Here is a 15,287-nt window from a genome sequence, read left to right on the forward strand (position 1 = left end):
CTAGGTATCAACTAAAGTGAGTGAATGAATATTTTACCGTCTGTTTCTACACATGTGGGACATGTTACCACGTTAAATCAAAGCTTGATCCAAAGGCAACAACTGGACTTGAAGACGTTTCACATCTACTACTCAGTCCAGTTGTTGCCTTTAGGTCAAGCTTGGATTTCCCACGACCCGAATGACGGAGAACCAACAAACAGACATTTTAAAACATTGTCTTAATGTTTTTGTACATACACAAGGACTTGCAGAGATTGTTTACTGCAATCAGATACCTCGACAGACATTTAGACCTAGGCTAAATTTACACTGCACACAATTTGACGATATTGTAATATATTTGAAAAGTTTCATGTAGTCGATTTGATCGTCCAACAGTGCTGTTATTGTTTTGTGATGTAAAACTCTTCTTCATGTAGGGCTAGTTGAATTTTTCCTGAAGTATGCTACGCAATTAATGAACTCCGACTTTTACTGATGTTGTAGGCCTACTTTTTCATGGAGGTCTTATATCGGAGAGGGTCAGAACTCTTCCAGTTCCGAGTTGTTCTTCAACGCAGCACCAGTGCGCAGCTGCCCACCAACATGGTCTGATGGCTGGAGAGTGGATACAACAGTAGCCCCGGCAAAACACTAAAGTCGAGGACTGGGATTACTTTTCTTATCGTCCATAAGTTCAAAGCCTGTTCGCTTTCATTCCCGGGGGATACCCATGTGAGTACAGAGCTTGTTTTGCGAAAGAAACCACATCGTAGAAACAGCCACGCTGTTGTTTAACCAGCTGTTTTGGTCAGCGAGGCTAGCTGGCAGTGGCTAGCAGTCAGCTAACAAGAACTTAGCTAGCTTTTAGAGAGAGCACACTTCAGCTTTGCATTGTTTTCGTGGTAAAGTGGAGCAAAAAGACAAAGCAAAACAATAACAATGCAGAGGCTGAATCAGCCAGTGATGATAGGACAGCTTGTCTGACTGCTTGGTCCCTCAGGTGAGCTGGATGAAGTATCAAAGGTTAGCTTGTCTTATACTGTGATTTGACATAACGTTAAGGCCGAGGCTGTAATGATCACGTCATCTTACAGTCAGTGACTTCAGGATATCCCAAACCTGACCGAACATTCACAACTCAAAACCAAGTGCTTTTTTTTTAAACTCTCATCTGTGGGTATGATTACTATTGAGAGCACAAGCTGTATAATTATATATACAAATGTATAGTGCGTGTCATTTGTGAAATATTATTGTGCAATAATGTCTGAAACAGCAAATTATGTTGAACTATTGTTGGGTAAAACATGGTCCTTACTGTGCTTGGCTGTATTGTTCCAGAAACAGTCGGAAACAGAGCTTGGTCCAGCTCACATGTCATTTATCTGAACACCTGCTTTCATATCAAATTACCTGCTGAATGCTGAACACTAACCTGTTTCTCCTACTTCTTTTCACAATAACATAAAGCGCCATATAGACCAGATCCCTCCCACATTAGTCCCATGTGCATTTGCTTTGTATGTTGTTGTGAAAGTGTTTCTCTCACGAGCATTAGTGAACTAATCCTCCTCATATAGCTTCTTAACTGCGTTATGAACGTGACCAGCAGCTCTGAGCCAAGTCATTGGTTTGAACCTGAACATACCATGATGGTAATACTCCTCTGCTGCCAGTTGTTACTGCAGCTTTGTTCAGGCTCATCTGATCAGAATCAGCTTTGAATGTGTCTCTTAAAGTATTCACATTAACTAAAACAATTAACACAAAATAAGCAAAGACTAATGTGTACAAGACTAAATAAGACAATAGAGAGTAGTGTATAGTGCCAACATGCTGGAAAAAACAAGATAATGAAGTATGTAATATTGTAACAGATGGTTTATTTACACGAGGTGAGAGCTACCTTCTACAGTATTAACATTAAGCAGTGTGCATGGATTGATATCAGTTTAGGAGGATAATAATACAGTATACATGATGTTAGTTATCGACCGTAACATAACCGACTATTAGAATAAGAGTTGGACCAATTAATCCGCCAGCTGATAATATCGGCCGATATTAGCATTTCCAGTGACTATCCAGCTATTACTGGATTTATTCATCAGTCAGATGGAATTTAATTTAAGTTTTAATTGTATTAAACTAGCAGTTCTTTTTTACCAGCAGAGTGTGCTATGTGGATTACAACAAACATGCTCTCTCTCCAGAGTGTCAATATGCTCACTTACTTTCCAGCTGAGTGACCATCTTGTCGTCATTATCTTTTCCACAAGTGTTTGATAACTGCATTTGAGGGATCAGCGTGATAAATGTGTATAATCTCTACAGATCGGACATAGATCAAAGAAAGATATTGGCTGATATATTGATATCAGATTTTGCTCTCTCTCCCCAATATCAACATCTGTATCGGCCCCAAGAGTCTCATATTGTTCGGGCTCTAATTAGAGTCCAGGGTAATGTTTTCAATGCTGCTGTCATTTCATATTTAGAGGGATTAAAGATTCGGCTAGAGAGAGGCCTGAAGTGTAAGTGCCCATGATGGTGCCTTGTTTCTACAATGATGTCACTTCCTGTTGGTCTGCACTGCAGTCTTTTTGATAGTGATACGTCATTTGCTGGGTAATGTTGTTCAGTTTGTTTCATTGCATTGACAGAACTTTCCTCTCACCAGAGTTTCTTGGAAGCTGCCAGTTGAGGTCAGCGCAGCATTGCCATCAGACACACGGAAACACGACCACAGAGCTCATCTGAAGAATTTAAAGTAAGTACCTATAACGCTGCACGCCACACTTTGTTCTTCATTCAAAACCCAGCATGTGTTAGTTTTTGTGAGTTTGCACGCAGGCATATTACAGCCTGATGCTATCAGCTATACTTCTGACATTGGAAATGTCTATAGATTTTTCTTTTCTGTCATCTCATGCATTGATACAGTCATCCTAGAAGCTCTAGTCTTTCATCTCTCTCTGTGACTTCTTGCAGCTGAAACTTGATCTGTAAAAGGCCAGTAGGGGGCACTCTTATCTTTGCTATTCTCAAACATCTGCCCCTTACACACTGCACAGAAGCTGTCCTGTGTTGTGATTTCCTGTTTAATGTAAAGGAAAGTGTTTGGATTTACAATCGCTTCGATCCACACACATTAGCCAGATTCTTAAAATAAGAGCTTAATAAGCATGTTGATGCTTTTTTAAGTGTTGGATTCAATTTCTTAATGATACCTGCTACGCCCATGTAAGCTGCCGGGATGCCAATGTGCATGACTCAGGGTAACATTTCAAACATAAAACAGTAATGCTACAGTATACTGCCTCCTCTTCTCTCATTAAAGAAAATTACTAGGATGGTGACACAGTCATGAATAAAAAGCCATTATCATTACAGATCTTTGTGAATGATCTCCAGCGGTTGAAGGAGCTCATGTATTTCATGAATCTTTTCCTGCAAGACACTTTTATGACGGCATAATTAGCTTTCCGCATCACGGAAAACTACCTGGATTGTTTGACAAACAGTGCTTGCAGAATGAGTACCTAAATTCTTGTTTAAAAACATCTTTGTAGAATGTAAAATTGAGAGTCTCCTCAGAGCAGAAATCAATTAATGTTCTTCAATTTAAAAAGAAAGAACAAACGAGAATGGAACCCAGGCTGGTCTACTGATTTCTAGAATCTGCTTCTTTGAGTGTGTGGCATTTTGTAAACAATTACTCTTGATTGAATTCTCATAGCGCCGTCTCATACTTGTCTCCTTTCCTTTTCAACTGTCATTGTCTCTGCAGCCTTTTATATCTATCGTTCCTCTCCCTAACCCTTTTCCACCCGCCCAGCCCTCATGAACAGCTGGCCCAAACAGCTGGCTTTAACAGCTGCGTTCCTTGTCATTTTTGGACTAACTTAATCTGGGCAAGTTTTTATATAGCATTGTTTTTTTCTCTTCTTTTTCTAAATCAGTCTTTGTGTCACCATAGTCATAAACTGAAAAGTAAATCATGAGTTTTATATATAGCAAATATGATCCCCATCTGTCCTAGTGGTCTTGGTTGGATGGCTTCCATCAGTCCAGGGTTTCCCAAAGGTTCTTCTTCTTGTGGCGATGGCCTGGTCCCACCTGGTGAGGGTAGGGTGGGGGGGTTGCACAAGCAGGGAACACATTTTTCTTAACTTTATTTAACAAATTAAAAAAAGAAAGAAAGGTATTTTGAATGTTTTATTTTAGTTGGTTTGAACCGTAAAAACTTTAGTTGAAAATTATACCTCAACGTATTTTAGACACTTTAATGTTGCAGTAGATATGATTAGTGGGGATCATAGGGTTAAATAAATGACGCTCCTGCGTTACAGAGGCCTAGTTGGGCAGCCCTAGTCAAAAAAGTCTGGATTCGCCCCTCCTTGTTAAACTAACATGCGAGCACATTACATTACTTTGGCCAGCGGCAGGACAGAGGGGGGCATCAACAGGGAGACAGGGGCTTAACTTTCCCCTGCAGGTAAAAGTCAGACAACTTCTCAAGGATTATAATCTCTCCTTCATCTGTCTCATCCACAATGACTAACAGTGCTTCTGCTGAGAGTCACTGTCTGAATTGATGTAAAAACATTTCCTATTGAGTGTGACAAATCCTAAAAAGCAGAGAAAAAGTGGAAGATAGTGCTGAAAGGTCCAGACTGCTCTGATCGTCCCTAAGAAGCACAAACAAACTGTTTCTGTTGAGACCAGAACGCAGAGTGCAACGCTCGCTCTCTCTCTCTCTCTCTCTCTCTCTCTCTCTCTCTATTTAAAGTCAATGTAGTTTGCCCATTAAAGAGCTCTTTCCCTCCCTCTCTCCTTTATAAATACACAGTAAACTAATATGTTTTCTTTGTTGTTATGAAGCTAAATGTCTGAGAAGGCTGTGCACTATAACAGAAGATTGACTGTTTTGATTGGCTGCTACTCATAGTGGCCTATGGCAAGATACTGAATGGCTTAGTGGATGAAGATTGGATTAAACCTGGCAAGTCTCTACTTTCAGTGTATCAATGTGTGTGTGAGTGGCATGCTCTTTAGAAAGCTTTGAGTGGTCAAGAACTAGAAAATTGCCTTATAAGGTCAATCTATTTATCTTTCATCTCAATTGCCTCAAAATAAATCAGATGTTTTTATCTGTGCTTTTGTAGCCTGGTTGGAATTGTTTTTGGTCTGTCTGCTGATAATTTGCTGTATTTTGTCCTGAATATAAGCCTTTGCAGTTACCGGTAATGGAGGGAAAATTCTGCAAACTATGACGCTAGATGAGTCTGAGAACCATCCAGAAAGGTTAGAAGAAGAGGAAGTACATGTTTTTACCTGTCTGAAAAGCTTAACCTGTTCACAGTCCCAAGTCATGTGACAGCAGCAGCCCTGGTAGTATTTTAAATTTCCTGCTTTATCTTGTATAAGATAAGGAAGCCTATGTCTACACAGACATAGAGGGGTGACAGTTGGACAGATGCTGTATGTAGGTTAGGCTCTATTTTGAGTCTAAAATAATATGAAGACAAACTATCGTCAGATTTCAAACCCTTCTGTAACATCCACTATAAACTGGAGTCATAGCTGAGTGACTGAGCCATAGAACGGCCTACGATATGAGTGACCTTGGGTCCTGTTGCTGATGTGCAGTTGTTGGTTTTGTTATTTATCTAGCATTACTGTTACCCGGCTCCTGCACTTTATCTCCTCATGGTGGCACGGGGATAATCGAAGGGAAGACGGTTGCCACTGGAGGCATGACTAAACATTTTCTATTAATAACTCAAATCGTTGCCCTGCAGTTCTTTGATGTTGAGCTGAAAGATGGGGGCCCTGGTGAATCTTGTGGACCCCAATGGAACCAGTATGCCTAATCATTGGCTGTAAAACTGCTTACTAAACTAGTAGTACGTGCTGATTTAGACAACGCTGTATGCAGTATGCGAACAAATATGAGATCTGCAGTATGCAGTGCAAAATACCAGGATATTGTAATGATTCAGGAAACATTCTAATTTTAACAGTTTGACATATCATCAGATCTAATCCCTCTTGAAGTTGTCCTGAATGAGGCACATGGAACATTTCTGTTACCTTCAAAAATCTAATTTGAGCAATAAACTGTCAAATTAATTATTGTTGTTGCGCCTCTAAAATGAAATAGATTTTTTATGAGAAATAACTCATAACTTGACTCATCGTTGTTGTATGCATCAGACCTACATTCAGGGGATAGTTGGAGGAAGCTACATGTCCAGTGCAACATGGGATGTGTCTGGACCGCAACACTGATTGGCCAGTTGGTAAATTGGTCTGAATTTCAAGCCTGTGCACAGGTCTTTATGTTATACAGAGGGGTGATGTAGGGGTTTAGCTCAAAATGAGCACACCTTCACAGAACTGGTAGCGTGTTGAGTCTAGTCTGCTTTATGTATTATCTACTTATTGTCTGAGATTGTTGTGCATCCTCAATGATGATCTCTTAGACATGATGTGTTAAAGGCTACCCTTGTATAAAGATGCATAGAAAGCTTAACTAAATGCAACAAACTCCATCCTTCAACTAAGATTACACTTGATTAAACCCTCGATAGAAAGATGGATGATAGATTGATTTTTATGATTGTTGTTGAAACTTAAGTCTTGGGTTTGTCTCCGGCATGTGGAAGATCCCAACAGGCAAACCTGAGCCTTAGCAGACAGAGGCATGGCTCCTATCATGGCATCTCGCAGCCCATTCATCACATCAACTCCTGTCTCAGGGTCTTTATGGACCTCGTAATTGAAAGCAGGCCGCCTGATAGGCCCTTTTCCTTTTGGTTCCTTAGCTTTAGATTAAAGAAATCAATAGCGCCTGGTGCTCCTTTAAAGGCATATGTGAAATATTACTGGCTCTGGCCACTGACTGCCTTCTGCTTTCAGCTATTGACCCGAACAGAGCCCTGTGTGGGAAGAAGTGCTCTGGATCTCTGTCTTCTGCATCACACAGGCCCGGAGCCTTGCCATATCACAGCCTGCACCACAGCTGTCACTGTTTGTATATTTGATATACTGACGGATGCAGAAAAGAAACAGGTGTTGCGTATTAGTGCCACTATTTTATTTCACCCCCCTCTGAAAAGAAAGTGCACCGTGGTCAATAGAGTTGTCAGAGTGTATCATTGTAATATATGGCTCTGTGACTTTTAAACTGTGTTTTGTTACAAAGCATTTCCTTCACAGTCCTCCTTCACCAAAAGGAAGAGGCACAGAGAGGGAAAATGGATGAATGTGGTTAAGGTGGACTGACCCCAACACAGATCAGAAACATGGGAATGTCTTTGAACATCGACCTATTTCCGTCCTGCTGTCTCTTCTTGGTAAGATCTTTCGGTTTGTAGGAATATCAACCACAAATGGAAACCCTGCAATATACCGTTTCAGCATTTCTGACCAATATTTAGAAGGAAGTGGATATTATTCAACAACTACTGAGACTGTTTTGGTCCACACAACCAATCTCCAGGTTGTTTGTTGTTACAGCAGTAAGACCTTCATAGTTGTTTAAACTCATCTATCCGTATCAGCTTACATTTTGGACTTCTTAACTTTATGTCTTCATTAGTTTGTAATTTCTGGCACGATTTCATGGTTGAATTCTGAGTAGACAAGTTTGTAAATCAGAGCCAGGCCTCAGCTTGCAGAACACCGTTTAGCCGCCCTCACCTCATCAGTCTTGGTTTGTACGTGAGTCAGAGGGTGAAGATGAAGGCCAATGGTTGCTTCACTGCATCTTCCCTTGGTTGTTTAGCTCTTCAGACAAATCCTCCCAGACAGGCCCTGGTTCCCCCCACAGAGAGCAGCCTCATTAGGATTTGTTGCACAAACTGGAGAATGTTGACTGGCTGAGGGAGCAACAAGGCCTTCCCTCCGTACAGACACATGTTCCTTGTTGGAGCCTGACCCTGCAGCTACAGGGCCTTGTCCTGTCATATTTGGCTCATATGCCTCTCAGCTAGGGGTTCATTTTGCTATGCAAAAAGGACCTTACGGTTTTAATAAATGGACAGCCTGTTGAGGCAACAGAGGGGTGACGTTGCTATCACAAGGTATGGAGTTTAGCGAATCTCTCAGCCTGCACTGTGACTCTCATGGTGCACAATCATTCACTGCATCCAAGTGGTTCATAGTATGATAAAAGCCTCTACATTTGTTGCATAAAGTCCCATTCTGTAAAATGATGCATGAACACATCACTGTTTTTGAAGTTACAGGTTAATTTGTATGAGAGCTTTTCTAGCATGATGATAGAGGAGTGCAGAATAATTTCTATAACACATCTTTTTAAGGGTCAAAGGCAAACATATAAGTCATGTCATGAAGTGTCATTGTAAGACTGAGGTAAAGCTACCCAATTACTGAAACAACAATGTGCTCTCCATTTACCTCTCAACCATCTGGGCTTGATGTAATCTCACTGTTAGTCATGTTTGGCCCTGACGTTCTGATTAAAAGAGGGTGGATAGTTGATGAATTGGCAGATTGTAGTCATTGTGGATAGTGCTGAGCAACCTTTTTACTTTCACCTTTGATTTGCAAATTTACAGAAAAAAAAAAACATTAAAAGCAGACAGTTGCCATCAACATTATTGGAAAGATTCTGTTATAGTGCACAAGATATGTGTAGTCATGTATAAAAAGAGAGAACGGGAACAGCATCTCTGCCAGCTCTGTTCCTTTTTCCAAGTCTTTCTCTCTCACTCTCTTTGACTCCCACACTACCTTCCTGTTTCTCACACTACAGAGCGGACATAGTAAAGGTGCTCTGAAGTCAGCCCATTAGTGTTGAATGGTTGAAAGGGCTTGCTCCCTTAAGAACCAGTGAGAGCCAGTGTTGAGCAATGCTGGACATATGGAATATGTAACTCAACACTGAGTCTCGGGGGCTCCCAAAACTTGCCTCTGATTTCCAGCAGACTCCGTTTCATCTCTCAACACAGTTGATCATTTTCCCTCAGAAAAAAGATCAAGTTAAAGGCAGATTATTTTTTTTAAACAAATCTAATTCATTGTTTTTTTTTATTTTTACGTTACTGAAGAAAAAACATTATTTCCTGATACATTTTGTTGTACAGCTGACTTCACACAGATAACAGGGGGCAAAGTAGACCTGAGAAAAAAGAAACTGCTAAGGCTCAAGAGTGAGGTACATGCAATGAAAGAGAGAGAGAAAAAGAAGAAACAATGTGCAGGGTATTTTACAGGTTGGAAAAAAGCACCCGTCCTCCAACCACGGGTGCTTTTTTTGCAGTTGGGGCTGAATTTGTTCAAACTACCGACCATGTTGATGGGTAAATAAATAAAGCAAAATGATTGAGTGGTTTATGACAACAAACAACGTAAATTTAATCCGGGTCTCATGCTTGTTCTGCATAGAAAGTATGAGCAGAGCCAGACGGCCCTATTGCTCACTGACCACGAGGCTCCGCCTCCTCCTCGTGTCAGAGCGAGTGTACAGTGATGGGCTATTTTCTGTTATGGCCTAGCTCGGTGTAGCTTGAGCTGAGCGCAGCACAGATTTTCATCTCCAATACAACAGGTCTACCTGTTCAAGGTGTTTTTAAACGGGTGTCTCGCTTGTGTTGTGGCTGTGGTGGTGACTCGAGGTCAAAGGAGCATCTGTAAATACTTTTACTAACTGCGGCGTTATCAAGAATCAACGCTAATTGTAGCTCTGCTAAAGCTTGTTTATTGAATTATAAATTATTTTATTTTATTTCCGACAAGTTCTTCACAAAAAAATTACCTGGGTTAAATGTCAATAGCGTGCATTTATTGTGAAACAGCTATATCAGGAAATGGGGTATTTTCAGCTGTAGCAACTTAACACAACTAGGATGTCTGAAATACAACTGCATAGGGGTGGGAAAGAAATCTAGTTATATAAAGATCGAGATTCTTATCGTCTGAGATTTTCAATAGATTCATAACGTCCAAAAATCGAAAATCGGCTCGCTCTTTTACTCCGTAGAATGCCAAATAGAGCAACAAGAAATTCAGCCATTCTCACAGATGACTGGAGTAGATCCTGAAGTATGTACTTATTCCAAAATAGACTTTGAATCCATGGATTGATGAATCCAGAATCATTTTGAATCAAAAATACATTCTGAATTGAATCAAGACCTCAGGAATTGAAATTGAATTGTGAGACACCCAAAGATTCCCAGCTCTACAACTGCAGGAGAGAAACAAAACTTTAAGCCTCACAGATTCAGAGACAACGTCCTGAGAACTGAACAAAGTGACGTAAAAACATCTTCCTAAGTCCTGCACCTTTGGGTCGCTGGTGGCGCATTGGTCAGTGCGTGGGCCCCATGTATGGAGGTTGTACTCCTCAAAGCGGGCAGCCCAGGCTCGAATCCGACCCGTGGCTCCTTTCCCGCATGTCATTCCTCTCTCTCTCTCTCTCTCTCTCCCTGATTTCGGACTCTATCCACTGTCATATCTCTCCAATAAAGGCATAAAAAAGCCCAAAAAATTTAGAATTAAAAAATAAAATCTTAGTCTTGCACCTTTCAACTCTGACCAAAAAACCTACCCTGTTAGAGGGCACGCCTTGTTTTTAGGAGTGGACACATGCAGCTGTGCCTCCATTACCTCTCTCTAAGCTGATGGACAGAACGAGTCCAAATTCCCCTCATACTTTACAGTGAAATGCACCACGCTGCCTAATCATCACTGACAAGCTCCTGGCTGGTCCATTCTGCTCACTTTGTAGATGCAGTTGACCTCATGGCCAGACACCAAGTCATTAAACTCATGCAGGTGAAGGGGAACAACAGTGCGTGTGACTAATCTGTTTATCATCCTTTGTAACAGTCAGTCAGGTAGTTAAACTCCTGCAGGTGACGGAAAAACCAAGTTTATGTGACGAATCTGTATCTTGTTTAACCGTCCATGTTGGCAAATATTGAAGGAAAGAATTGTCTGTAAACCAGGAATTTTAAAGATCAGATGTTCCCATGTGCCCTTTTAACTTATTGGTTGCAGAAGCGCGGTGACTAGTGTTTTGGAAACTGCAGAGCGGATTTTTTCTTGTGTGTGACATTTATGGTTTTTGCTCAAAGTGTCTTTGTTCTGAAAATGTCACTCCCAGACTGACCTTTCTCTCAGAACCTTTGTCTTTACTTATGTTCTCACAATGACTGCATTATTTGACACAACCCTTTGCTTTCAGTCCCTTGGTTTAATTTTCAGACACAGTTGAGACCAATAATACCTGAAAGTGTAGAGGCAAGAGGCAGCTCGGATGGAAAACTGGACCCATAGAGAATTGGCTTATCCAAACCAGTACAAAGCTTTACTCTTTCTTCTGCTAGTGTCTTCAAGCATGTACAGGTTTGATAGCATTTATTCCAAGTTTCTTCCAGATGGAGCTCACTGACTGCTATTTAACTACCCCATCGACTGGATTGGTTGTTGAATCTATAAGTATGCATCACATTGTGTTTGTTGATCATAGATTTGGTGTTTAAATCTGTTAAAGTAACCAGTCAGGCTAGCAGTTATTGAAAAGGAATCAAGTAACAAATTTAATGTTTTCCTTATGTTGAAGTGGGGAGTATTTCCACTTCAACGGGAGCAACTTGGGGTTAAGCGTCTTGCCCAAGAACACATCGGACATGTGGCTGGGGATCAAACCCCCAACCTTACTGTTGAGTGACAATCGACTCTAGCACTGAGCCACAGCTACTCCATAATAATCCCCAACTACATTTTCTATTTGGCTACACTTAGTCCCTGTGCTGTTTCAAAGTATTAGCTCAAAGCTCACTCTTCCTGGCATGGCAGAATAGGATGAACGAAGTGGAGCAGAATTTTATGTCAAACCTCTTCTAGACTTCCGCCAGTGATAACCTCATCAGTCATCAAATTTTAAAATGCAGGACTCTAACTTTTTAAAGAGCAAATCTTCTCTTGTATTCATACTATTTACTGAAATATTAGATTTGAGTATTTCTTGTACTAGTGGCACATTTCCCCCTGAAGATTTGATGAGCACAAGTTTTGAGATTGAATTGTTTGATTGCTATTGCATCCTCAGAGCATGCTGTGGCTTCATCATTATATACGGTTGTTTCAAGACAAATTTAGCACAAATGTAGTCCTCTGTCTGAAAAGCCTATCCCGCTCTCTGTGTCTTTAAGTTCTTCCTCTGCTAGATTCTCCTGAAAGTCGTCCAGGAGTCTGAAACCTTAATTCAATAAGAGGTAAATTGGAAAAATGTGCATAAGTAAGGCTTATTTTAGGCTTGCTGGCCAGACTTACATTTTAAGAGTGCATCTCATACCCCCCCCTTTTTTTTTTTTTACTTCAACGCCCTCTTCCCTCTGCATGCTGTAAATAATCCCAGGGCTCCATCTGCTTTCTTTCCATAAAAACAATTAAAAGACAGTTCATTAGAGTGACACAGACCAGAGAGGCTTTAACAGGGTAAAGATAGGGAGGGAGAAGGAGAGCAGTCTTGGACCTGGCCCAATGCCTCTGACCCTGGAGGGCCTGTTGTTTCGGTCACACTAATGTGGTAGACTGACGGTACAGATGGAATGATAAAGAAATGGAGGAGAGCTTCAGCAGAGGGTCAGCCTATTACATTTCTCTAGTTTCACGTGATGATGACCGTTTTGTAACTTGAGCCAATTTTGTGCCAAACCATGCAATGTAGCAAGCTTTCCCTTCCACACAGTCTACTTCCTCTTTCCTTGTTTCCTCGGCTTTCTCTTTTGTCTTTGACCTCCTTTTTATCTGTCGATTCTTGTGTCATCCTTTCCCCTTTTACTCAAAAATGAACTGGATAAACAGTCTTTGTTCTACAGAATTGGAGCGGTGGTTGAGTGATTTATTATTTCAGTCAGTTAAAAATGAGTTCATGATCAAGATATTTTCTTTCTGAGCCAACAAGTTTCCCTTACTGGTAGATTCAAGTAAACTAAAAGCTATGTTAACCTCTTATTAGTGTGAAACACCTGGATACAAACAAACACACGGGGCAAACAGACACAGACACACAAATACACATCTGAGTGTTATTGAACTTTGTCTGGTTCACATCTCTCATAAAGAGTCTCATGTAGCAGGAGATGGAGTAGATTTAGAAGGAGCAGTACTGTAAAATATTTGATGGACACGAAGATCTTAGTTGCTGACTGTCACCCTGTCTGGTCACAGGTTAAGGTTTGGGCTTGATGAGAGAGTTCATGCAAAGTTACCTGCCTGATTTCTTAGTTTTGTTATTTCTACTCATGGCCCTCGCTGGGCTGCTGGCAACTCCTCAATCACAAATGCGTGGTCGATGGTCTGGCTACATCATTGTGTTGGCAAAATTTATGGAGCTGCTCTTTGTGATTACTCACTTAGACCTTCACGTGCGTGTGTGTGTGCAGAATATGAGGGTTTTTTTTTTTTTTACTTTGAGAAGTCATGGAGCTCTTTGAAACCTGAAATACGGACTCTACAACTTCTCAAAGAAAATTGTATTTTATTGTCAAAGGAAGTGCATTTCTACTTGACCTTACCTGTTGAACAGAGACCATTTTACCTCTCTTTTCATTGCCATTCTTTTAGTAGAGTTAAGTATTGTTACAACCTCACAAGTCAATTCGATTTCAATGATTTGGGTCACAACGATTCGATTTGATATCAATTCGATTTGATATTGATCAATATTCTTCCATATTGATTTAACAATATGCATAGATGACAGAAATACCCAGATAGTTAATCACAGTGCCTTCTGATATTTGTTAAATAATAAAGAATGCATAATTTCTATTGTTTTAGAACAAACTGACTCAAGATTTATTTTATCGTTGCATTATTCTTTAAAAAACAAAGAATAAAACATTAAAGTACAGTATGCAAAAGTACGGCGGCACCCACAGTGCCCCCACTGGAGTGAGGCGTCAATACAACGGAAATAATCGATATCAGGATTTCCCTAAATCGATATTGAATTGGGGAAAAAGTAATAACAATGCATTGATGAATGAATATTTTTAACCAGACCTAGTTTTTAGTGTCTTGTTTTCTGATTGTCAGCTTGTGGTCATTAAGCCTAGACTTGGAATCTGTCTCTACTCTTCATCTCAGACAGTAGAGAGATAATCTGCTGAGTCATCATCTTTTTAATGCCAGATTGTCATTGCCACATTCTTCTTCACTGAGCACTATCTCTCTTCTTACCAATGTTTCAAAGAAGTGTCTTTACTTTGCCTGATGTTGTGTATTAGTTTGAGTGGTGTTTGGAGATCAGTGTTGTTGGTAGGTGGATCGAAGTTTGGAGGTTGAAGTGGAAAACACAGAGGGAAATGTTTTGTGGAGATCTCGGTTCCGGCAGCAATTAGCCTGGTTTAAATGTCAGAATCAGAGAAAAAAGGGTTATGGGTTTGAAAAAGATTCTAGCAGTTTTGTTATTAATTTAGCATATGTTGTATAATCTTTCTGACACATCACACATCAATGTTGTTGCTTTCTTACAAGTCAGAAAGTACAGTTGGGCCAGGTGGACTACGTCAGCTGTCAACTCAAACTCTGCTTGGTCAGACCTGAGCTGTGCCATCCCTTATGTTACCATAGGCAACACAGGTGCATAGACATCTAAAGACAGACCTGCTGCTATATTTCGTGGACTTGTATGCGATAAGAGGAGTTTCGTTTGTCTGGGGCCAGTCCCATTGTCATATATTGACTAACTGTGGCTTGACTTAGTGTTGAAACCCAAACATGTTATGGATCAGCAGATTTTTTTTTTAGTGACATGGTTTTGAGTGTGATTTACAACTCACAGCCTCTCTCCAATCATTGAGGAAACTTTTTGTGGATGTTGTCCAATATGTAGAGCTCTGGAAACACTACAAATAAATAGGTGGGGGTTTTTATCTTTGGACCAAAAGCAGAAGCAACCAGCAGTTTTCAAATTCACTGTGTGAAAACGCAGGCTTGGCTCCTGTAATGACATCTGTGTCTTGTTAGGCAATTCTGTCTTTCCAGAATCCTAATCCACAATGGACCTATTATGAGTTCAACTTTACTCAAACCTTAATAACACAAAGTTATCTTTCCTTATACTTATTTATTCTTCAAATCATTTCTTGTTAATGAAAAGCTGTGCTGTCACACTCTCTTTATTTTCATCACTCCTCCTTCCATTCTCTCTAGTTAAAGAAACAGAAATAGCTTTGTTTTTCTAAAAATCACTTTGGCTTAAATCAAACTGTCAAAGCTTGGAGGTCACAACAACTTCCCCTTTGGGGTTTGAT

General features: G+C 40.4%; 1 protein-coding gene across 3 annotated transcripts in view; it reads left to right on the top strand.

The window, feature by feature from the left end:
- Nucleotides 1–558: 558 nt before the first annotated feature.
- Nucleotides 559–15,287, top strand: part of disp1 (dispatched homolog 1 (Drosophila)) — a 61,442-nt gene continuing 46,713 nt past the window's right edge. For all 3 annotated transcript variants that reach the window (XM_065963687.1, XM_020631531.3, XM_065963688.1), the window contains exons 1-2: nucleotides 559–717; nucleotides 2,666–2,755. The gene's annotated coding sequence lies outside the window, so the exon portion shown is untranslated. The remainder of the gene's footprint in view (nucleotides 718–2,665; nucleotides 2,756–15,287) is intronic.

The sequence above is a fragment of the Labrus bergylta genome, chromosome 15, assembly GCF_963930695.1.
Source record: "Labrus bergylta chromosome 15, fLabBer1.1, whole genome shotgun sequence".
Classification (NCBI taxonomy): Eukaryota; Metazoa; Chordata; class Actinopteri; order Labriformes; family Labridae; genus Labrus; species Labrus bergylta.